The sequence below is a fragment of the Dermacentor andersoni genome, chromosome 5 (assembly GCF_023375885.2).
Source record: "Dermacentor andersoni chromosome 5, qqDerAnde1_hic_scaffold, whole genome shotgun sequence".
NCBI classification, from domain to species: Eukaryota; Metazoa; Arthropoda; class Arachnida; order Ixodida; family Ixodidae; genus Dermacentor; species Dermacentor andersoni.
In genome coordinates, this window is record NC_092818.1 from 106,526,509 (window position 1) to 106,552,049 (window position 25,541).

Below are 25,541 nucleotides of genomic sequence, written 5' to 3' on the forward strand. Positions count from 1 at the left end.
TAACAAAATATGTGTTTACCGCTTTGAGCAACATATGTTAGGAACAACGTTAAGAGATAGGAAGACAGCGGTGCAGAACAGATAGCAAACGAGATAGCCGATATTCTAGTTCACTTTAAGAGAAAACATGGAGTTGGGCAGGCCATCTAATGCGTAGTGCATATAAGTTGTGTAGCATTAGAGTTTCAGAGCGGGTGCCGAGGGAAGGGAAACGCCGCCGAGGACGGCAGAAAATTAGGTACAGTGATAAAATAGCACATTTGCATGCGAGGGCTAGCGCAAGACAGGGGTAATTGGAGACCGCTGGCAGAGGCCTGCTGCTGCTGCTGCCTCCCCCTCCGCCCTAGGCCGCCGTTGCCGTCGACGACGGCCTGCAAAAGACAGATGTCAAACGAGATACATGAAAAGTAGAACTATGCGTCCCACTAAAAAAATATGCTCGAGGCGATTTAATCTGTCAAGTCAGGTATAGTTTAGTTATGCAGTCCAGAGGGAAGAATGGTTTGCGAGCACTTTAACTAGAACACGTTCTGAAGAAGTTGGCAGAACGAACATACTTTAAACAGGGACCCTGTTTAGGTGATACCTACGATGCAGAACTTTATTGTAAAAAGAAATGAATATTTATTTTGTTCTATACTTCTTCATGCTTTGCAAGGAATGAAAGTTGATTCCTCGGGGCCAATTGTACACGTGGAAACATTATTGAAGTGAACAAATTCAAACTATGGGACATGAGGGTCGTAGCAATACAAGCAACGAATCTCCTTTTTTTTCTTGCTGGCCTGAAGCTTAAAAAAGACGAAAGGAAAATATATCTTTAACTTATGAGCGACTATAAAGAAAAAGGCTCTCAATATAGTTAAGATGCAGAAACTAGAACTAAGATAGCTTTATTATGTCCCCGAGCTAGACGCAGGTGTAGCTTGGAGAATCCTCCATAAATGCATGAACTCTTTTCATTTTCCATTCTTATTTCTTCTGCTAGAAAAACTAAGGGGAGATGCCTTGCACAACGCGAAATAGATTTTGTGCTCCTCAGGTGAATGCAGGAGGAAAAACGAAAAAGAACTGCCTGTAGGCGAGCTAAAAAGTATGTGTGACCTGTGCAGGAAACACAATATTCAGATATACCTACGTATCGACAAAAGTTGTTACTGAATACGAGAGAAAGTCTAATGCAGACAAATATTATGTTGGCGCAAAATTTGTATTTAATTTTAGAAAAAAACGTTTGCCACAGCATATTCATATTCGCTCGATAATAACAAATTCATTTTTTTTTGCTTATGAATTCACCTTGAACAAATGAAACAGAATGCAGTTTATAGTCAGGTTGTATGTCATAACGGCGCTGTTTTGGTTAATATTTATTTTGGACCTGAGGGGAGAGCCTTCTTTTCTTATCTTTTTTTTTTCCATTCAGTTCTTGTTGTTGTTGTTGTTGTTGTTGTTGTTGTTGGGAAGGAGGCAAGCAGTGTCGTTTTTCTTTGCCTTTGATGACGGTGATCGATTTCACTGAATGTTGATCCCAGTACACAACTTCATTACCACCCTACTAATTACAAGATAAATACGGAACATGCTTTAGCAAGAACTATTTTGCTAATTTCTTTGGACAGAGAATTTAACATACGAGCTCACAGCGCATAAAACCTGTAATCATTTGATAGCAGTACAGAATAGTAGACTTCGTTCCAGGAGTCCCAATTGCGATATGTAACATCTTACAGTGCCTTCCAGTGTGAAACCAGCGCGTTTTTTGACACTGCGTGAAATATGAGGCACTGGCGCTCGCTAGGAGTCACTAGGACACCAATGAGATCGCTGGAAAAGAGCTCGGTCACTTTGGACTAATCGCTGGTGGCACTGCTATGTCGTTGGGGCCCACTGCTAAATGCTGTAAACGCGCTGTTTCTCGCTGCAGTTCGCCGGTCTCAACTGGAAACAGAGCTGGTTGCATTGCTGCCTCACGGGTTGCCGTGCGTCAGGAGCCGGCGCTGCTTAATTTTACATACACGATACAATTTTATAGGAAGGTACTAGTCCTCTCTCCTAAATAACACCATATACCAAGGTCACAAATGTGCATTTCGTGTCGCAGTTTGGCATAAAGGTACGTGAGCTGCTCCGTTTATGCATGCATAAGTGACACTGAAGATCACTTTTTTTGCTCGCATTTCCTTTAGACGGTGGGGATGCCTATGTTATTGAACAAAAAATACGTAAACACTGATAACGGCGCATTTCTATATGTTCGTATGACTTTCTTTTATTTATTTATTCATGCAGTCGGCGTCAACGAGGGCTTTTTGCTCAGCAGCTGTGCATGCATGTTTACATTTCGTGCAAATTAAGCGCATTACTTGTGTCGGTCTCGCATCCGTGACGTGTTGCATTAACGGTATTATCTTGGTGTTCGGAATCGATTACGCAACCGACGAATGCATGATCTCGCACAGTTCTGCAGTCGACGCGAAACAAACAAATTCAGCAGTCGTTTGAACGAGTTCCATGAGGCCACAGATAGCCTGCCACCGATTGATGCTACCGTACAAATAACAAAGCTGCGGAAAGTTCTGCGCGTCCACTTGTCTTAGCGCAGTAACAAAACACTAGTAAAAAGCTCTTTTAGCTGAAATACACGTAATAGCGTCTAATAGTCAGCTCCTTGCGAGCTGACTATTTAGCATTTACCAGGCGCCCGAACCGAGATAATTGCATTCTACCGAAGGTTAGGCCAATAGCGAACCGGTTGAGTCCGTCAACACGCGATCGGCCCGTCTGCGCTTGGAAATAAACGAGTCTCACGAGAAAAGATTGCTATAATTCATCTTTGGCAATAAGTGTTATTAAATATACCATTTTTTTTCTTATCTACGCTCACCGAAAATATAAGCGGTGATCGCGAATGCGACGCGTTGGAATCATATACGTATATGTGCTGTTGCCGAAGGCTGCCAGCCGCACTTAGCGATGCCTGCCTGGCTGAGATATGGGACTACGCAGTGTTGACTGGAAAGCATTGTCGAACCAAGATGACTTTCCATTTCTCTGGCGCAATGAACGAGTAGCCGCTGTCGAAATCGGTAATAATAGCCATGCCGTCCCGCCGTGTCACCGGTTCATTTAAGATTTCTTTTTTTTTTGTCGTATTAATAAAGAAAGCAAGTGCTGTACCACTTGAGGGCGTACAATTAGACACGACAAGTTTTTCTGGCTGATACAGGCGTAAGCGTTACTTTCAGTCTGTGCACTACGCGCAAGCCCCAATTCAAACTGCGTCCGCGTCTTGACATTAGAAATTATTCGCGATTTGTTTGCATGTACTGAAAAGGTCGCTGCCCAAGCAGTCCGTAGAGATGGTTAACCAACGAAGCTGAAACATGCGGCTCCGGTATCATTGAGTTAATCCCGACGGTTCATTAAACGACGGCTTGGTTAGCTGCCGGATCCTCTATATGCAGTTGCTGCTTGCGCTCCGCTGCACGAGCCTGTTCTTCTGCTCGGGCTGCAGCATCGGCACGGCGTAGACGAACTTGTTCCCGGTTCTGCTCGCGGCGTTGCTGGTGGAAAGCTCCCTTTTCCTCAGGAGTACGTATGACGCGTGACCTACCCATTTCGGAGCCGGAGAGAAACTGCTGCGCGCGCGCTCGGCTTTGACGGAGAGCAACGACGTCACTACTGGCGTAGCCAATCGCACGCCTCTTTTTCTATTCTTTTTTTCGAGCATACGCGGGGGGATGTGCCGGAAAGCTTTTGTGTAGAGGCGAAGGGCGGCCGAATTTGCTACCCATATACAGTATGCTTCACTGTCAAAAACAATTTGACATGGCCTGGTTGTTGAGTACTAGCCGTTTAATCTCCAGCTCTTAGAATGGAATCCTGGTTTTGGTAGGTCATATTTTTATTGCACTAAAACACTCTAGGTCGCTCCCTTTTTGTTGAAAACAAATATGAAGGGTAGGCAGGCGACACGCTTTTTTCTCTCCCCAGCTCTTTGTGAGTAGCACAGTTAGCAGCGCTTGTACCGCCGGCATTGCCTTACTTTGTCTCGTCTATCACGCTTCACCGTGCTTCATTATGCATCATCGACTGGCTGAAAATTCTACTCTTCTGAAGAACGATGACAGGCCATAGAGTCTATATTAGAGCAACGACAAGAAACCGAGTGTAAATGTAGGAACAGAATATACGTCGCACGAATGACAAAAGATTATAAAAACAACAAATACAATATTAGCAAACAAAATTTCGTTTCTCCCAAAGTCAGTCACAAAACAGGAAACCAAACGAGTTTATTGTGAAAAAATAATCAGGGTACGATGAGCCCGTTCGCGTTGAGAAGCACAACCACTCAAATACAGGCGATGACTTAAGTGTCCTGCACTGCCGGAAGCAAAGGGGTAGTCGTATGTTATGTTTAATTGGAATATTGAAATAATAAAGTAAAAGGAGATGGAAATACACGAAAATTTAACTTGTGAATTTGCATACCGAACATTCATCCTCCACGCTAGTGTGCTTATGATCCCCCTTTTTCTATGCTCCTTCGCCATGCGAGTCAATTATGAAAATACTTGAGAATTGAATATGCTCGAAGAACCAGAGTCCAGCGGTAAATGTCGTTAATTTAAGATCAAAAATGAAAAGAAAAATACACAAACAAAAACTAAATTTATTCCCGCGAGCACCTTCTTTCTTATGTTTTTTTTTTCTATGCCAAACAACATCTGCCTGTCATGTCTGCTTGGGATGTTGTTCAATGTTTTGGTTATATTTATCACCCCGCACAACCCCCCCCCCCCTCTTGTTAGTTTTCTTTACGCACACTTCCAGAATCGTAAGAAGTCAGATGTGCTTTGGTGCTCAGTGTCTTAGTCTCGAAGCGTATTTCGAGCCCCTCTAGCTAACTTCGAAAGTCTGTCGCCTACCGTTTCTCCAGCAACAAATAATTACCAACTCTTAGGACTGTTCATTACTAATTATAAGCTGCATTTTATTACATTTAGTTGTTGTGTCTAAAAGGAAACTAGAATAAATTGAAGGGTGATGTAACAAAATAAAGTGAATATTGTATACACTGTAATGAAGAAAAGTACACGGACAAGGCCAGCCAGATCGTCTATTCGATGCCTGCAGTGAAGCCACTGAGCCAGCCGGATCGCCAGTGCTTGGCACGAGTGAGAGCCACTCGGCCATCCAGCTGTTCCTGATCTGCGTCGCCTGACTGCTCAGTTATGCTTGACGCTACCAGCTGAACTGTTGAATGCGTCCCCTTACAAAATAGACTTCTCCTGCTCTGCCATAAAGCGAATACACGCTTTCTATATTAGCGTGCAACTAGTAATGGTTTTTGATGCTTCCTTTCGAAGCCCGATGCTCGATAGTAAGCTGCCTGCAAAGCCTTTCGCACATCGTCGACTCCTAGAGTCCGTGGGATCTGCTCTTCTTTCGTTTTTACCCTGAAAGTCTCCAAATTCGCGTAAGGGCGACGTGGCACCGCGCCGTAAACAGTGCCCCAAAATGGCGACGTTGGGAGCGGTGTCTCCACGCTGTAAACCTATTCGGCATCGAGGCACCAGCCGGCACTACCCACCGATTTCGCCCGCAGTATCGTGGAAGTTCTGCGGCGACGCAGTCACGGCTCGCCTTTCACTTCAAAAGTCAGTGCCGGCGCAGGCGTTTACCGCCACGTCGCTGTAACCGGTTGACGGATACGGAAGATGGTGTTCATGCACGGCACACTACGGCGTGCCCGGCTGCACCAGTGTGCGCTTAGAAAACCGGCGGGAACTCCGGATGCGAGCGTAGTAGTTTAAACCAGAACGCCATAAATCACCCTTTCTACTCAATTGTCATGCGTGACTTTCACACTCCAAATGATTCGGTGGGTTGGAGGTCGGGAAGGAAATCACCAAGCCCGCACCGCAGCTAACACTTGAACGTTCTTCAACATTCGTTTTGCACTCTCGTAACCCTTCTGTAAGTTTTTTTTTCGTTTTGACGTGGTGGTAGTGGTGTTGCCGAAAGTGGCGCACGTACTCGAACGCGCCACAAGCAAGCGGATTCCTAGCATGGGCGCCTACTGCGTGCAAATTTATTTGCAAATTTGCATGTTAGCAAATTTCGCAAATAGCAGCTCATTGTAGTGCCGGTGCGCAATTGCACTCAAGTCATCAAAATCTATTGGTTTTCATAAACGCTCATCTTTACCATATGACAACCTTTGACGCAATCATGCAGATGCTACTTCAGCGAAGAAAAGGATCGCCGCTTCGGCCTATTGTTTGGAGGCTAAGTCCATGCTTTTATGAACTGTATACCATGCAAAATGCATGCACAAATAGCTCTTGTTTTTAATACCGGCACAAAAACGCTACTAATTCATGCATTTTATGGAGGCAAGAACAGGTGCCCCTTGTGCAAAGCATCGTATACCACGCATAGATTACTCTGAAAAAAAAAATGCATTTGTTACGAATTTTCAAATATTGAGCATTTTGAATTTCGTAAAGCTTTCTTGTGCTCCGAAGCACGCGTAGTGCTGAAATGATTCATACTACCACGCGGTTGGTAAATAAAAGCTTTGCAAACGATCTTTTTTTTTTTCATTATGGCCGGCACACGTAGAAAGCACGCACCACTACTTCCTTTGCTGTCCTCACTCTGGTGATGGGCGGCTATAGTTGGAAGCTTACCTTGCTTCAATGTGGCGTCTGAATGAAATTAAATTCAACGGGGGACATAATTTCGTTAGCAGCACCGTCGTGTCCCTGAAAGGCAACGTAGATACTCCTTCCATTAATATAAAGCTCCTGCGCAACACAAAATAGGTATCTCTTATTAGATAACGCTTCGCGCTTCTGACAGAGTGCGGAGACTCCTGCCGTAGTTTTCTGCATCGGATCCTTTCACCTTACTTACTAACGATTGCGTTCGCTGAACTGTTCGCTTGCAAGCTCCGACGACGTCCGCGGTACTAGGCTTTCGTGGTATTAGCGCAAAGGCTTAATGAGCTGGCATTTCTCGCCATCCTTCCGACTGACACGAGAAGCCTCCAACAGCGACAGTCAGAATCATTGCACTTTTATTGTTTGCTAGTTCATTTTGTTCTCTCTGCTGCCTTTCTAACAACACTTAGAGAAGGAACGCGCACACTTTCCCGAGCCCTGCACCGTTTGCTCGTTCAATAGGAATCCTTTTGTGCAATAGTGAGCTCCAGTTTCCAAGTTCCCAGCCTTCGTAGAAAACAATTCTTGGATTGACGTCTTTTATTGTCATCTGAAGGGACTGGGCTAAGCGGCTTATACGCACGGGCCTCCACGGTGACGCAATTCGCGCAGTCCCTCTATAGACGTGAAGCTGGCTAGGAGGCTTGGATTAACGCCTTGGAGAGGATCCGCTGGAAAGTTGATACCGACGCCCGGATGCAGCAACCGTCAATGACAGAGAACAGGCACGATGCTTTTTTCCTCTGACTTAAGACAGTCCGCCAGAACTCGTGGGTTTTTCGTAAACGAGAAAATCCCGTACGCTTCGGCGAACATTTCTTGCCGCGTTGCAGCAACTTGTTATCCTTGCGCAGTAAACGAGATCAGTCAGTTTCGCGACGATGTTTATACTTATTTTTATAGATCCACGCTACTGAGACCATGAACCTTGAAGTTTTGGTACGTCCAGATAGCTCGGAAAAGCCGTCTATTAAGCGCTTGCAAAAGCGCTAAACGCAAATATTGGCACTACTTTTAGTACGAATTGAATATGCAATTTCTTTATTTATTTAATTTATTTATACTGGTATCCTACATCGCCCTTACAGGGATTATTGTATGAGGGAGTATTCATACAAAGTACTAGGCGTAATTTCTCATAGGTCATACAGAGGTATGTAAGGACATCATATTTTTCACTATAGCTATAAGCGCGGCGAAACAGGGCAGTTTAATATCACGCCTATAGGTCCTAATTTATTAGAACAAATAAGAAAAGAAACCCAAATAAAAGACTCAAAGTATCGCAAAACAACATACGATTGTAAACAGGATCGGTAATGAGAATGCTTTCATAAGTGGTACAATATGAACCCCTGCAGAAGCCCGGAGAACAGCGGATGTTGTGCAGTAAAAATATCATGTGGCAAGCGGTACCGCTCATACATTGTTCTTGAAAAAAAAAAGACCATTTAAAAGCGCTGGTATGGCATTTATGTTACTTAACTTTCAAGACGGCGACAAAACGAGGTGAAATGAAGCATTTACGCGTTTTTGTTAATACAAGCTAGTTCCCGTAAGATTCTGAAGAGCCGGCACAACCTAAAGTGCCTTTGTCATTGGGGTTAGTAAGCTCTTTGACAAGAACACTGGATCTTATCTGAAGTCATAATTATTGCACACAAAACGTGCTGCGAATTTCTGCAAGCATTCTAATTCTTCTGTGTTTTATTGAGTTAGAGTCCCAAACTGAACTGTGCAAGCGTATCTTAGGACTGGGTGGACGTTTGATAACATCACTTCGTTTTAGTACTAAGGGTGCCTTACAGAAGCTTCCTCGGAGAACGCTTAGTACTCGACTCACCTTCTCTATGAAATTCACGGCATGGGTATTCCAAAATAAAGTGTAAGAACCACTCCAAAATATTTGTATTCACTTACAGCAGAGATACTCAAGTCATTGATATAATAGTCAGTAACCAAAAATATACTTTAATTAGTAGGTCTAATGGCGTTGGATTTATAAACTTTACACGTCATGTTCCACGGCACAAACCACGTACGTACAGTGTTGAGATCTCTTTGTAACAGTTCAGAATCAGTCGTAGCACCCATTTCTTGATAAATCCGGCAATATTCGGCGTATATGGGACGTGGCGGGAAATATGGTCAACAAGGTCACTTATAAAAACTGAAAAGAGAAGTGGTTCCATGACAGAGCGTTGTGGGACTCCAGATAGACCTGTAATGTGTGATAAAAACCCAACATCTGGAAGAAACGAGAAGAAAGGGCGTTAACCGAGGGGCCCGATTTTTATTAGTCATATCATAAGAAGCCAACAAACACAGACACCAAGGACAATGTACGGGAAATTACTTGTGCTTAATAAATGAAATTAAGAAACGATAAATTAATGGAAATAAAAGTGGATGAAGAAACAACTTGCCGCAGGTGGGGAACGATCCCACAACTAATAAAAATCGGGCCCTCAGTTAACCTCATTTCTTCTTGTTTGTTACATAACAAGGGTCTCGAATGCGGCAACACTGATGCCTTCAGGTAGCCTGTGGGGGTATATTGACCAGTTGCCTTCACCAAAAAGATGACGTTCTCTTGACGCCTGCGGCAGAAAGGACGTTTCACATCCGCCGCCAAGGTCTGTGAGTGGTGGCACTGGCTAACACTCCCAGGGTTCCACAAGGAAACATGAATACCCAAGAAAGTGGATTGGGAACCTGCGGCAACTTGTTTTTTCATCCACTTTCATTTCCATTAATTTATCGTTTCTTATTTCATTTATTTAGCACAAGTACTTTCCCGTATGTTGTCCTTGGTGTGAGTGTTTGTTGGCTTCTAATGATATCACCATCTGGAAAAACGCATTTGTTTCAATTAGTAAGATAGACTTCAAGCAAAACAAGTATGTCAGCAGGAATGTTATGATTAGATAGACTTAGTAAAATTAGAGTATGTGATACATACTTAAAGACATTAGTCGAAATCTGAAAAAAATACAATCAGTTTGTCTAATATAACTAAGTGCAGTCGCAATGTCGTGAGTAAATTCTATTATTGCGTTGCACACATAAAACCCTTTCGAAAACAATGTTCTGCCCGGCCGAAAAAGTTGTTAGCCAGAAGGCGTTTTGTTAGATTTGTATGAATAACATGTTCGAAAATTTTGAAGCACCTACATGTAAGGGACCGGTCGACAATTTAAGGAGCTTGTTTTTGCCACTTTTGTGACCTACGTTTGCTATCTAAAGATGAAGAGGTAAATAAATTTGAGATATAGATTTTTGAAATGCAACTGTTAGGAACGGTGTTATAGAAAAGCACTGTCCCCGCAGGGGCGTCTGCGTCAGCAGGTGTTTGGTGTGTTGCGACACCACGTACCCGAGCACACGAGGGTTGGACCCTCCCGCAGCTTAGTCGTGTATGGGGAAAAGGGGATCCTGGGGGTTGAGTCGATGCTGGTTGTTTGGACCTTTAAGGCCCCCCGGCGGAGGCAACACACCTCTTCGGCCTCGGCTTCACATAGACGGCACCTTCAGACTGACCCACCTGGAGGAAATCGGCAGTCGCCTTTTCCTGTCTTCCTCTCCAATCTTCGTCTTTCTCTCCCACTTTTCCATCTTTCCTGTCTTCTCTTCACTTCTTATTACTTCCGTATTTCCTGGCGGCAAGGGTTAACCGTGTGTAATATATCCTGCCTTGGGTATATATATATATATATATTAGGTTATAGCGGCGATACATGGCTGGCGTCTGCAGGTATTCGTCCAAGCTTGTAGCGTCCCCTTGTTGGGCTCGATGATGGGTGGCCACCATCGCCGCCGAATTTTCCTGCTCTATATGGCAAATAACTTTCCACCATTACCTGATCGCTCCCTCAAGAGGGGCGATCAGGTACCGATGAAACTTTCACGTTTTTCATGCAAACAAAGCAATCTTTTCCTAAGTACCACGTTGTACACAGCCAGAACGATAGCAAAACAATCAGAATGATCTCATCATTTGTTGTAGCGAAATGCCTCACGGAAGCAGTTGACCCAGGCTATAAGGTAACGAAGATGGGAAGTGGTGATCTTCTCGAACTTCGTGACAAAGCGCAATATGACAAGCTCTCGAAACTTGTAGCATTTGGGGAAATTCCAGTCTCAGTGGGCCCACACAGATCCATGAACACAGTGCGCGGGGTCGTCTCAGAAGATGACTTTCTCGAACTGAGTGAAAGCGAACTACTAGAAGGATGGCAAGACCAGAACGTAGTAAAAGTGCAAAGAATAATATTAAGGTGAGATGACAAACGAATACCGACCTAACATATAATTATTACTTTCGGAACCAGCAACCTGCCTGAAACAATAGAGACCGGCTACTGCAAGCTACGTGTTAGATAGACCATACATCCCAAATCCGCGTCGATGCTTCAAGTGTCAGCGTTTTGGGCATGGGTCGCAAACCTGTAGATGGCGTGATACTTGCGCTAAATGTAGCTCAACAGAACACGCTTCAGATATCTGCACTTCAGCAATGTGCTGTGCCAACTGTAAAGGAGATCACCCATCCTACTCGCGATCGTGCCACTCGTGGAAGAAAGAGAAACAAATCATAGAACTGAAAGTTAAACTAAACCTATCTTTTCACGAGGAACGTAAACGTTTCACTCTCCAAAATCAGTCCAGTCTTTCCTACACCAATGTGGCGCGCCGGGGGGCAGCGCTACATCTTCAGGCGGCCGCGCAAGTCACACGGAGTGTGACGGCGGTTACGCCATCAGCCCCCCTGGCGGGAGCAGCCACGGCTCTTCCGCCCCCTACCACGAAGGGCCAGCAGACCTCCGAGCCTGCCGGTCCCAGGGCCACTGCTCGTGCAGACAGGCCCGGAAAACCCCCGCGCGTGCCCGCTGAGCGGGCGTCATCCAGCGCCTCTGACGAGGCGATGGATGTAACAAGAACTTCTCCGGCGTCTCAGACGCCGAAGGAATGGCGTTGCTCTCTGGAGCGCGCCCACAAAAAAGAAATACCCCGCATCAAGGGGCCTGGAAAGGTCCCTTGAGCCAACCTAAGTGATATCTCTTGACACACAGCACATAAACACAAACAATATGGATACACAAATATTACACTGGAACGTGAGAGGTTTGATCCACAACCTCGACGATGTCAAAGAACTCTTACACAAATACAATCCAAAAGTGCTGTGGGTTTAGAAGACACATCTTAAATCTACGCAAACAAACTTTCTTAGACAATACGCTATTTTCTGGAAAGACCGAGATGATGCTGTTTCATCGTCCGGCGGGGTAGCAATAATAGTCGACAGAGGCGTTGCTTGTCGGCAACTGCAATTCCAAACTCCTCTTGAGGCAGCTGCTATCGAAGCAGCTCTATTCAATAAACTAGTTACCATCACGTCTGTATACATGCCCCCAAGTTATCAACTCCCTAGCATAACATTTCAAAGCTTTATTTATGAGCTGCGTCACCCTTACATAGTCGTCGGTGATCTAAACGCGCATAGCACACTTTGGGGCGACTCACGCTGTGATGCCAGAGGACGGCTTATAGAAAACATCCTATTCACTTCAAGTTCCTGCTTGCTTAACAAGAAAGAGCCAACATTTTACAGCTCTACACATAAAACGTTTTCTTCGATAGACCTAAGCATAGCGTCTAGTACAATTGTGCCATATCTCCAGTGGGATGTCATTAATAACCCTTATGACAGTGATCACTTCCCCATCGTCCTAAACCTTAAAAAACAAAATCAACTTTCCTCGATGGAAAGTTGATTCAGCCGATTGGACGAAGTTTCGCGAACTAACGCAGCTGCCCTGGAATGATATCTGTGAACTTAGCCTAGACGACGCAGTAGCATACATAACAGCGTTCATTATTGATGCGGCATCGGTATGTATCCCCCAAACAAAAGGGTCGCCCTCGAAACGACGTATTCCATGGTGGAATGAGGAGTGCAGGAAAGCCAGCAAAAAGCAAAACAAGGCTTGGAATCTCCTCCGTAACTCACCAACCACAGAGAATCTAATTAATTTCAAGGTGATCAAGTCGCAAGGTAGAAGAACGCGCCGCCGCGCTAAACGGGAAAGTTGGGAAAACTACATAAGCAGCATCAATTCGTATACAGACGAACGAAAAGCATGGAACAGGGTTAACAAAATAAAGGACCGCGAAACTCATCCCTTACCTTTATTAAATACACAAGGAGACACCCTGGACGATCAGGCAGATTGTCTAGGAGCACGTATCGAGCACATTTCCAGTGCATCTCATTACACAGATACATTCCTAAAATACCAGCGACTAGCAGAACAGATGAATTTGGGTCGGAAAGGCACATCCAACGAAGCATACAATCGCCCATTTGGAATCGCTGAGTTCCAGGCCTCACTGAACTGTTGCAACAAGTCCGCTCCAGGAAGTGACAGGATAATGTATGAGATGATCAGACACTTACACCCCGAAAGCCAAAAAACACTACTGTCACTATTTAATTCCATGTTCTCTGCAGGCTACATTCCTTCTGTTTGGAAAGAAGCAATCGTAATCCCTATTCTCAAAGAGGTCAAGGACCCTTCCTCACCCAACATTTATAGGCCTATAGCTCTGACAAGTTGTATATGCAAATTATTTGAGAAAATGATTAACCGTCGCCTCATCCATTTTCTTGAAAGCAACAAGATACTCGATCCCGTACAGTGCGGTTTTAGAGAGGGTAGGTCCACAACAGATCACCTTGTCCGCACCGAGACAAATATCCGTTGTCCACAGTTTTTCCTGTCCGTATATTTAAATATGGAGAAGGCATACGACACAACCTGGCGCTTTGGAATCCTCCGTGATCTGTCTGAAATGGGAGTTCGAGGCAACTTTCTCTACATCATTCAGAGTTACCTCTCCAATCGCACGTTCCGTGTTAGAGTTGGTAACGTTCTGTCTCGTCCATTTACGCAAGAGGCTGGTGTTCCACAAGCAGGAGTGCTCAGCTGCACTCTTTTTATTGTCAAAATGAACTCGATCCAGACTGCCATACCACGTAGTATGTTTTATTCTTTATATGTAGATGACATCCAGATAGGTTTTAAATCATGTAATCTAAGTATCTGTGAGCGACATGTACAGCTTTGCATAAATAAATTGTCTAAGTGGGCGGACGAAAATGGTTTTAGGCTAAATCCGAAAAAAGTACGTGCGTCCTGTTCATCAATAAAAGAGGGATACTGGCGGACCCCGTAATCAATCTCAATGGAGAACGGTTATCTGTGAGCTGTGAACACAAATTCTTAGGGATCCTTCTAGACAGTAAGCTAACTTTTGTGCCACACCTGAAGTATCTAAAGGCAAAGTGCCTCAACACTATGAATCTGCTGAAGCTGTTGTCACGCACAGCTTGGGGAAGCGACAGGAGATGCCTAATAAAGTTGTACAAAAGTCTAATATTAACACGCCTTGACTATGGGGCCATAGTCTATAATTCTGCTGGACCTAGTACTCTAAAAATGCTAGATCCTGTCCACCACTTAGGCATCCGCCTTGCAACAGGCGCCTTTAGAACTAGTCCTGTGCAAAGCCTTTACGTCGAATCTAATGAATGGTCCCTATACTACCAAAGAACATATTTGTGTCTTTCGTATGCCTTGAAGGTAAAATCAGCTGTGGATCATCCATGCCATTCAATTATTCAAGACTCCTCCACGGCCAGGCTATTCCGTAACCGCCCAGGTGTCCGGCCTCCTCTGTCCCTCCGGTTGGAAGCACTCTCAGAAAAAACACTGGTCTCTCTTTTACAGAATGTCTTAATGGCCCCCTTTCGGCTTCCACCGCCTTGGGAGTGGCAAACTATCCAATGTGACATCTCTTTCTTAGAATTATCGAAGCAAGCACCTGAGGCTCGCATACAGTCACATTTTATTGAACTTAAAGAGAAGTATTCCTGTGACGAATATTACACAGATGCTTCGAAGTCTCCTGCTGGTGTTGCTTACGCAGCTCTCGGACCCTCATTTTCAACGTCAGGGCCACTAAGCCCATACACCAGTATCTTTACGGCAGAAGCATACGGTATACTTTCGGCTATTAAACACATAAGGCGCATAAATGTCGCTAAGGCTGTTGTCTTTACAGACTCATTAAGTCTCGTGCGAGCCCTGATTAGCTTACGAAAGCATAAGAATCCCGTTTTGAATGAGCTGTATAGTTTGTTGTGCTCCGCATTTATCTGCATTCAAGCGATTATACTATGCTGGGTACCTGGCCATAAAGGTATAAAAGGCAACATAGCTGCTGACGAAAACGCTACGTCAGTGAGTTTTAGAGACACAGATGGAAATATCCCCATTCCTGCCACAGACCTAAAACCCTTTCTGCGCCGTAAATTGAGGAAAAATTGGCAAGCAGAGTGGGATACACAAACATTGAATAAGTCACATATTATAAAACCAAGATTGCGGAATTGGATAAGTGACAAAACAGCACGGTAGAAAGAAGTACTTCTTTGTCGATTAAGAATAGGACACACTTATAGTACTCACTACTACCTCTTGACTGGCGGGGATCCTCCTACTTGTAGTAGGTGCGGCGATAGCCTGACAGTCCTCCATGTTCTTATACAGTGCCCTGCAGTAGAAACGGAGGAAAAAGTATTTCCCTTCTGCATATCGGGAAAATATACCTCTCCATCCTGCATTTTTTCTTAGTGATGAACCGCTTTTTAAACCGCCAATAGTCTTAGATTTTTTAGCCGAAACCGACATTCTGAAACTCATTTGGCCAGGCACTTTTTAGCACGTGACTAACAGCCCTGCATTCAAGGGCTTTCTTGAAACTCGGGTGTCCGTGTTGTTTTATTGCATAATGTTTTTAACGACAGCCCATTGCCACAGCCCACGTCACTGCCTAGTCGCCGTCATTATTTTAGCAACTATATATTCTACGCCACTTACAGCTAGAGATTTTAGGCCCTTTTACAGGCATGTGACATCTACCATGCGGAATTCATTGTGCACGCCATTCATAATACATCGTCAACATTACCACTTGTCATGGCGCTCTTTAGTCAAACCTGGCCCTTGCTCCATAAAACACCACACATCATCATAGAAAAGCACTGTATATTAAAGTGAACTTGGAAGTATTGGCAGGCGCAGAAGCTGAACTGACATTAATTGATTTTAAAGGGGACGCCACAGTTCGCTCAGAAATTGTTATGTTGGCCACCTCTGTGAATCCGCTATTGATGTAGGTTCTATGCCCGTCATTCGGTGATGGTGCGGAATCTGATTCGAAGTATTAGTTTAAATATTCAGTTTTGCCTGTGTTATCTGCGGAATAACTCATACCATTGATGACGTCTTGAATGGAAACTAATGTTTTCTTATTTTTCTTGACCTATCTCCACATAATCTTTGGGCTTCTTTTGACTTCTTTATTTCGGTTGCGCAATTACGCATCTCGCACTTTATGCATATTTTATGCTTGTTCTTTTTATCAGTTCCTTCCTTTTCTGTTACCTGTCAGCATCTGGCAAATGACAGCGCTTCCGGTATAAATGCCTCTTCCTATTGAGTTTTGCTCAAAGTTGTTTATTTAGCCAGGGTTTATCTTGGTTTTTCACCGATACGACTAACCATTGGATGAAGGTTCGAGTTAGCCACAAATCTTCTTTCAGGAACATTACTTAGCAAAACCAAGATTATTTACCAAAACCAAATAAGCTTTATCCTGACCGGTTAAAAAGCTATCAGCAGGTTTCCAACACGTTCTACATGCATCCGAAATCAGAACAGAAAAAAAACATGAGCTATATTGATCAGTCTGATTCGTGCATACTATCATGGAAATTACCATCGCTGATAAGCTTCCATGGTAGTTCTATTTAAAGTAATTATCTAAGAAAAATGGGAAGCGCTGCGTAAAACAAGAAGTCCAGATCGATTTTCGCGGCTGATGGAATTTTGGCCTAATACAAAGATATTTCTTTTTCGTTCCTTTTTATATTTGCTCAACATAGAGAATGAGGTGGGAGATGTTCAGAGCCACTCTATTGCTACAAGACAGTAAATGCAGCTTGCGTGCCAATGTAAAAACTGTTGCTGTTAAAGTATATATGTGCCACGGTTCATATGCTTCTTTTTACGGTTGTGTACATTAGAATTAAAGTTTCAAGTTAAAGTAGCAATGGTGAGAGTTCACTCAACCTCCTCCATAAGATTACGGCATTCGCGCCTCACAGTGTGCACCCACCAGATGCGGTGTTTTCGTTGTAGCTTGGAAACGGTGTAGTGCATAAGCCCTAACACTGAGTGACATAAAAGACACCTGTGCGGCCCATAATCATAAATATTGCTTGACTGCTCCTACAAGACGAGCAATGGGCCGCCCAGCAGGCTCGCGCAGCGGCCGCTGCGCGCTGACGTGCGTCCTCCCGGACTTTTATTAAAGTTTTTGCAATCCAATCTACAAGTTGCCTAAGATGAAGATACAATTGTGAGCCCAATATTATGACATATAGCTTCTAGTTAACCGCTTCACCGAAATCGTGCTACACACAGATTCCAGGAAGTGTGTTATATATACTTCCTTGCTGTGGAATTGTGGAGGAGAATCAAAGCGACATACCGAACTTTTGCACGCAGCTGCACAGCACGCTTTGCAGACTCGTAAATTGAATGATTGAAAGCAGCCGTAAAATTGCCTTACGTAGATGTGAACTGAATTGAATAATTGTGCGGTAATGCAATGAAGTTTACCTGTTCACTACGACAAATAGGGCGTCAAGGTGTGAGAATGATGACGCCATCAGAGCCGAATAGCAAAACTCCGTGCTGAAAAAGAAATTACGACAGCAGAAGCGCTAGGCTTTACGAGATCGTTTATTCATCTGCGCTTCAATAACGGGCTTTAATTTCGCATTACGTTTCTTTAGCGGCAAGGGAGAGTATTTGCGCTGTGTTGTTTTAAATGGACATGTATCCGCGTAGAACTGTCACATGACTTGACAGTGTCCACTGATGGACTAGATTTCTCATAATTGGAAAACAAAATTATTACAGAATACTTTTGGATTCGTGACATACCAGCTTTTTCAACCGCTGTCTTGAGCTGCTTTGGCTAGAGTCAAGGGTTCAGATATCCATTTTTTTTCTGATAGCGTTCAGATACCAATGCTGCCTCAAGAGTGTTTTCCATTGAAATACTCTACCGAAAGGCCTCTGTAGTTGGATCCAGGTGGAACCGCAATAGGCGGAAAGAGCACATTTAAGGCATGGGTTATACAAGAGAAAATTTGGAGAACGCTTAAGCTTCGCCTTTAAGAGTGGAATTCGACAGCATTCAAAGATCACTGGCTGCTTGTCACGCTTCCTCGCAACTGTATCTCTCTTTTTTTTTTTTTTTGTCTCCACTTTCGACTCCGTGGGCCGCTGCCGTGGATGCGGGAAGGCGAGCGCCATCTGGATGGTGTTGTTGCAAGGAACAGAGCGGGGCGCGCCGCTCTATGAATGGTAGAAACTCCGTAAAAGGATTTTGTGTTTGAGTTTCCGCGTTACAGGCGTATGTTTTCTCATATATTCAATTTACCATCCGGCGCTCTCATGTCTGTAGGTTGGTTGTAAGTCCTACTTTACAATTCTTCTGACGCATTTCTTGTTTGAAAAATTCAATTAGCTCAGTAACACCTATGCGCCACGTGGAGGGCTTGCGTGGTTCGGTATGCGTGGCGCAGAATGATTTTTCGCTCACAAGACGGTCGGCAAAATTTTTTTTTCCGACACGGGGCCCTTAACGCTGTCGCGTTAAAATGAAGCGTGATCCTAACCAAACCGCCATTTAAAGGGCCCTCGAACATCTTTCAAGTCACCATTTCTTGGTCGCGGGTTGCGTAATTTGAGGGTTGGGGAGATAAAGGCAACACAAATGGCAGCGACAGGCATACCCAGTCCGAAGTTATTCAGCAGTGAAATTTCCAAATACAAGAAAAAAATGCGTGCCTTGAAATGAAATTTTGCGTGGTCTTCTGCCCCCATTCCTCTCCCCCACTGACGTAATCCCTCGCTGCCAATAATAGAGAGAGAGAGAGAGAGCAAATGATAAATGAAAGGTAGGGAGGTTAACCAGGACTGAGCCCGGTTGGCTACCCTACACTGGGGAAAGGGAAACGGGGACGGAAAGATTAAAGAAAGAAGAGAAAGTCCACCGGGGATATCGTTCAGTCACTCAGTCCGGATCACAGACGCTGACTCAACCCTGTATCTTTCAAATATCGCAGCAGCGCTTTTGTGGCCTTTTGTAGCTGCGATATGCGAGGCCATGGTCCCAAGATCTTGTTCAAGGTGAACGGTTTTCTATCTAACTGGTTGAGAGCTGTGCAGAGTCCTTGTCTTTCATTTTCAAATGATGGGCAGTAGCACAGTAGATGGTCTATAGTTTCTTCGACACCGCAGGCATTGCACTCGGCGCTATCAGCCATTCCAATTAAAAACGTATATGCATTCGTGAATGCGACGCCCAAGCGTAAGCGGCACAGCATTGTTTCCTCATTACGCGGAAGCCCTGGTAACAGCCGCAGTTGCATAGATGGATCGAGGGAATGCAATCGATGTTGAGTGAAATCAGGTGTGTGCCACTTCTCCAATGTCATACGGTGCGCTAGCTTGCCTAAGTGTTGGGCTGCGTCAGTCCGCGATAAAGGTATAGAAACAAGGGTTGCTCCTTCATGTGCTTTCTTAGCAGCTTCGTCAGCGACGTCGTTGCCGGAGATACCGCAATGGCCAGGCAGCCACTGAAACACGACGTCGTGTCCTTTCGCTATGATACCATGGTGCATTTCTCGTATCTCCGACACTAGTTGTTCACAGGACCCGCGACGAAGAGATGACAGAAGACATTGTAAGGCCGCCTTTGAATCACAGAATATTGCCCACCGATTAGCCGGTTGGTTGTTAATATAATCTACGGCACCTCGGAGGGCAACAAGCTCCGAACCGGTCGATGTTGTCAAGTGAGAAATCTTGTATCGGATGCTTAGTGATCGTGATGGTATAACCACTGCCCCGGTGGAGCTGGTCTGGGTGGAAGAGCCATCCGTATATATGTGGACGCGGTCAAAGTAGAAAGTGTGCAAACAATCCAGAGCTGCTTGCTTCAAGGCCAAGGTAGGCAGGTCGGTCTTCTTTCTTATCCCTGGAACCGTAAGACGCACTTGAGGTTGTTTTAAACACCACAAAGCTGAGGTTGAACGTGCTGATGGTGTGAAGCCCGATGGTAGGGAGGCACGATGCTTGCTGACCTCGTTGGAGAAGGATGCCTGTGGTCGTCGTTCTGGCAGACAGGCAAGAAAGCTGATAATAAGAACCCGAAGTGCCTACGTTGTTAAAGTTCGAATTCCATAGTTGCCTAAATATTATTTTTCTCTGATTCCAGTCACCCCGTTGTGCTGATAACGCTGGTCGAGCAACCTAGACAGCGCAACGTGTCTTCAGTTAAGCTTCTGTCCAACGCAGCACCGCGAACAACAAAAAAGGGTGCCACAGTAACGATGTTCCCAGTCGACAAACCGGCACCGCGAGAACAACTTGTAAAACTAGGCAGAGATGATGACGCTTATGATCATGATCATGATGATGATGCGCATGTTACGACGAGGCAGAGAGGCGACAAGGCTTCTCACGAGCGTATACGAAGGAACAGGGAAGTTTTGTGCTCAGAGGGCAGACGTATGCCACCACACAAGAGGCGAAATAGCCAACGCCCCTGCCTAGTTTTGTGGTTGTAGTGATTTTTTACAGCAGTATCTGCTTTGGATTGTTAACTTTCGCGCACAAGCTAGAAAGCTTAGGTCCATGTTTTATATATTCATTTCTGAAATCCTGCCAGCATCTTACGCGAAAGAGTTTCGATAACCAGATTTCGTGACTCTGCGCAGCTGGATGCCCTTTGCAGTTGCTGATTGCACTGGATGGCAGCATGTTAAGAAAAAACAAAACTAATAGTCCTGGCACCGCCTTGCAACCACGCAAAGTAAAACTGTGGTCGTGGTGCCGTATCTACATAAAGTCGGCCACAATCTCAAGAAGATTGCAGCAAGAGTTGGAGTGGACGTTGTTTTTTCTGCCCCACTTAAACTTTATAGCTTGTGCATGAAAGTTAATAATCCCAAGCAGATACGCAACGCTTGTGTAACAAATCATCGTGAACCGTTTGTTGTTCCATGTGTGGAAGGTGTAGTTTACTGCATTACATTGTCATGCGGGAAAGAATATTTGGGACAGGCTGGCAGATGTCTCAAGGATCCCTTATGAGAGCACTCACTGTTGATAAACGGGCTGCAAACGGTCAACTTGCTGCACACTGCATGCGCTGTGGCTGAAAACTTTTCTTTAAAAAAAGTAGAGTTATGGGCAGGCATTCTGATCAACTGACCAGGGAAATCGTAGAGGCGTTTTAAATAAACAGGAACAAAGATTGCGTAAGCTGCCCATCTGTCGTGTTTTCAGGAAAGGAGATACTGTTCTTGTCACGGTAGCGGTTGATTGTTACGCGGTTAGGTGATCTGTAGTGCTGCGGTAACTTTACACTACATTTCTGTCTTTTATTGTGCGGTGCTATATATACTGCGCCCAAGTGCAATAAAGCATCAGCTAAGTTCTTAGTAGGGCTGTGTCCTGTGTGCCTCCTCTAGCGTCGTGCGTTTCTTTGCGCTGAAAACTATTAACAAGAAATGCACGCAAGCGCTTGTCTGCGTTTCTTGTCGTTCCGTTTTCATTCCCGCTTGAAACTCTATATACTCAATCATCTACATGGTGGTTTGGAAGGTATTCGAGGGCCCCTTTAATGCATCGCTCCCACAAAATCCTTTACAATTTTCTTTATTTTAATTAGACGCGACCGTTTATGTGCTGTTACGTATGTTTGTGTAATATTTGGTATAGTATAATAATCAAAATGCACCGGTTGTTCCTTGTTATTCTTGAGGTGGTTTTATGAAGTTTTACTTATAGGCTTGATGAGGCTAAAAAGTTTTAAAAAGGGCTACTGGAGAAATATGCGACTTGCAATGCGAGAGAACCATTCATTAAGCAAATCAAATATTCGAATCTCGAGCATCCGAAGAGCTGCAATGTGGAGTTTTTGTTTATTTAACACACTCTGTCTCATTTGCTGTAACCTACATTACCGTTATCATTGTACCTCTGAGTGTTCCCATGGATAGAATTTTCATGGGTTCATTTTCGGGCTGTGAGTTCAAAACTTTGCAAGGATCTGCGCTTATCTATTTGGCGTCTCTCATTCCAAAGAGATATCTCCACTCGATGATTGATAATATGCGGACAACGTTCTCATTAGACTGGCCTATGTTATCGCACGCTTATGTAAAGAAGATCGCACGGAAACGATACAAAAAAATATAGCGTCGTCTACGCCTTTGTATGGCTTATTTGATTGCGCGAAGGCATGGTAAAACGACATCTTGACACAGACCCCGACATATTCGATCAATAAGTATCAATTTTACATCCAGCGCATGTATTTTGGCTCCAAGCTTCTAAGAATGCCTTTGAACCGGACGCGAGAACTTTACTTGAGCCGAACGCAATACCAGACAAAGGAAACACGATAAACTCCGCGTGACTGGCTGTAATAACTTCGTAGAAGAGTGCTCATCAGTGGAGTTTGAAGAGGAGACCTTCGCTCCTTGAAGAGTACTACTCTGAAAGACAGCTGCCTCAGCTAGCAGGTTATGGACGTAGGTGATATAACAGTATTCGGTAGTCAGGGCCGCGTTGAACGCAAAAGGCTTCCGGCACAAAACCTCAAGTGTTGCCTTTTACGCTGTTGCGCTTCCTGCGATGGTTATTAATAGAACAGGGAATAAGTGAAAATATGTTAGTGAGCTACCAGATATCTATACAAAACCCAAAGTTCATCAAGCAATCCTGACGAATTCAGTTGAGACAATGGGCTTTGCTCATAATGCACACATAGGCATCGTGCAACGCAATTCTAGCGCATTCTGAACCTCTCAGAAATGGTATCGCTGATATGTGTTCATTCCAGCAAGCGTCGACGCGCGAGCAAATGAGTGTGCATTTAACGTTTTATTAGGTACCCCATCGTGGCTTCTTTAACGCAGTTCGGGAAACAGTCGAAGCATTGGGGGTAGTCGACTTCCCTAACAATGGTGTCACCAGTTTTGATCAGTTTCTAGAGATTTTACAATTCTACTTACAGCCCACAATCATGTGTTTAGTGGTTCTTATTACGTTCAAGAAGACGGTATATGCATTGGATCTTCTGTAGCTCTGGTTTTGTGCGACATTTTTCTTTTATCTGTTGACAAGCGAATCAGTGCCAAAATCAGAAATTGTAATGGAGTTTGGATTTATGGATATGTGGATGACTTTCTTGTGCTGGAGGTCGTATCTGTCGTTTGTGCCTCACTTCGTCCTCGTCGGCTTAGCACTGTACCTTTTGTCCTAATGCTGAAAATCTTTGCGCAAGTAGAACTGATTTGCCGAAGGCAAGGTAGTAAAATTTGCGACAACTTATTGCGTAGCAGTGTACAAGTGCTTGCGCGACGTTTTTTGTACAAGGGTACATATATCCGTAAGAAATGATCGCTGCAAGTAATTCGATATTTGCTACATAAGAGTGAATAGAGCTGGGTAAATTCATTGCTTCACCATTGACTGTTAAGCCCGTCACTAACCTAGTGAAAATGTATCTGCAGTCAAGATGGTAAACACTTAATCTCTGCTTCCGGCGCAATGTAATGTAGAAGCACTGATGTCGTCACAAATTATCATAAAGCGGCGCATGCGCAGTCATCCTTCATTAAAGGCCATGCTGCTTCCTCAGCGACGGCTTAGCAGCGAAAGCACTTACGAAGCTCCACTGCAACTTATCGCTATCTCCTGCGCAAATAATTATTCTCGAAGCAGTTGTAGTGCTCGCGCGTGGCACGTTTCAAAACACATTCCTGCAAACAGCAAAAAAAAAAAAAAAAAATCTGACGATTGGCGACCTCAGTGACTTAATTAACCAAATTATTTTACTCACATGATGGTAATGACGTTACAGGTAGATTGGGTCGTGAGATACTACGGAATACTACCGAGACATTTGCGTCCATTCTTGCACGCATGGCGCACGCCCTTTACGGTAATTTTATTACAAATGGTGGGCCGTGCACACGAAGAGGGTTACCAGGGCAAAATTCGAAATTCATGTCCATCATCATTCACCTCTTTAGACAAATTTGTTGAGCCGACTCACTAAACCCTCCAGGTAAAAGCGCTAGTAAATAGGCATCAATGAAGGCACAAAACTGATCAATGTGGTGATAATGAAATTGCACATTCTGAAAGCTTTGCGCTCATCCCCCATAAAAAGCTTGCAAGGATGACAGTGGTGATGAAATCATATTTCCAAAGATTTCTATTGACGTCGTTAAAGAAGGTATAACAGTAAACGTGGGCGGGCGTTAGCGAGTTCATAAATTTTAAAGCGGAATGGACGCCGGTACGTTGAGAACGACAGTGAGAACGGCACTTGTGAAGTGTCGCAAAACCACCGAGGGCACGTTTCGAAACGTTCTTTCGGCCGCAAATTTCGCTCCTTTCAGCCCGGAAAGTAATTTCGACAGTGCCTTTTTCCACCTCATTGCGACATCTGCCTCACTTGTCGCCGAGCCTCACCTGTAATAAAATCTTATCCCTTACCTCAGTGAATTCTTGAACTTCTGTTTCAAGACCTCGTTTTAGAAAGCCTCCAGCTTAATGAACGCTCTTGACTTGGCGACGGCTAGTCCGCCATAAAATTCATGTTACTAGGCCCTGCAACAAAACTCTTTCACGTCTGGCAATCTTCATGGGATGCTCGAGCACAGAGCCTTTAAAATGAGCTAGGAAAAGCTGATTTCAATTATTCAAATCCCGCTAGCTTTTACCAGCCGTTAGAAAAGACAAAGTTAGGAAGGCGAGAGGCGAAAGAGCAGCATCCTCTAAGGAATGCAGAGTTTGTCCAGAATGCAAGGTTGTTTGTGTACTTATATTTTGGTGAATATTACAGAGCCTCAGGCTAGTGATAAAAATTAATCTACAACCCTGCATAGTGCGGTGTCGTTCATAATGCACTGTGGACTTTGGGGAAGCTGAACTCCACAATTTAATGGATCCTGAAGACGTTTACCTCGTGATACACCTAGCATCCTACTGAATATAATCTAGCTGACATATGAAATGGTGTAGTTTTATTCTCGTACCTACACAGCGTCAACTAGCATACAGTAACAAGTAACTGCATTGTCTGGTTCCGGCCAGTATCTTCAAAGCTAAAAGCACCTTCTTTGCACGCAAATCAGTACCATGATCATAACATCAACCTACTTACATCGTTCAGCAGCAAGAAGCTGCCATGTAAACTTAAAGTATGTAATATAACAGGCTTTGAAGCCACATAGAGCGTGCAAATGCATAAAACACGATTTCAGTAATGGGGAACATTGCAGTGCGGCAAGTGCGCGAATTGCAGTTTGCGGAAGAAGTAGTTTGAGTAAACGTTGTTTCACCGAATGTGGTTTAAACGCTTAAGGCCACGTATTGTAAGGTATTCAAACACGTTACAGCGTCATTTGGAGAGGATCTAGCCAATAGGCGGACGTTGTCGCTCCGCGTCAGTACAAATCGCACACTCAGAGCGTTAAAGGATGGAACTCATGACAGTAGACCCGTCCACATAGAAAAGGGTACCACGAGCTGAAACGCGTCGCCGCCCTCTGCTCTAGTAGCGCGGACCTGCACCTTCTGA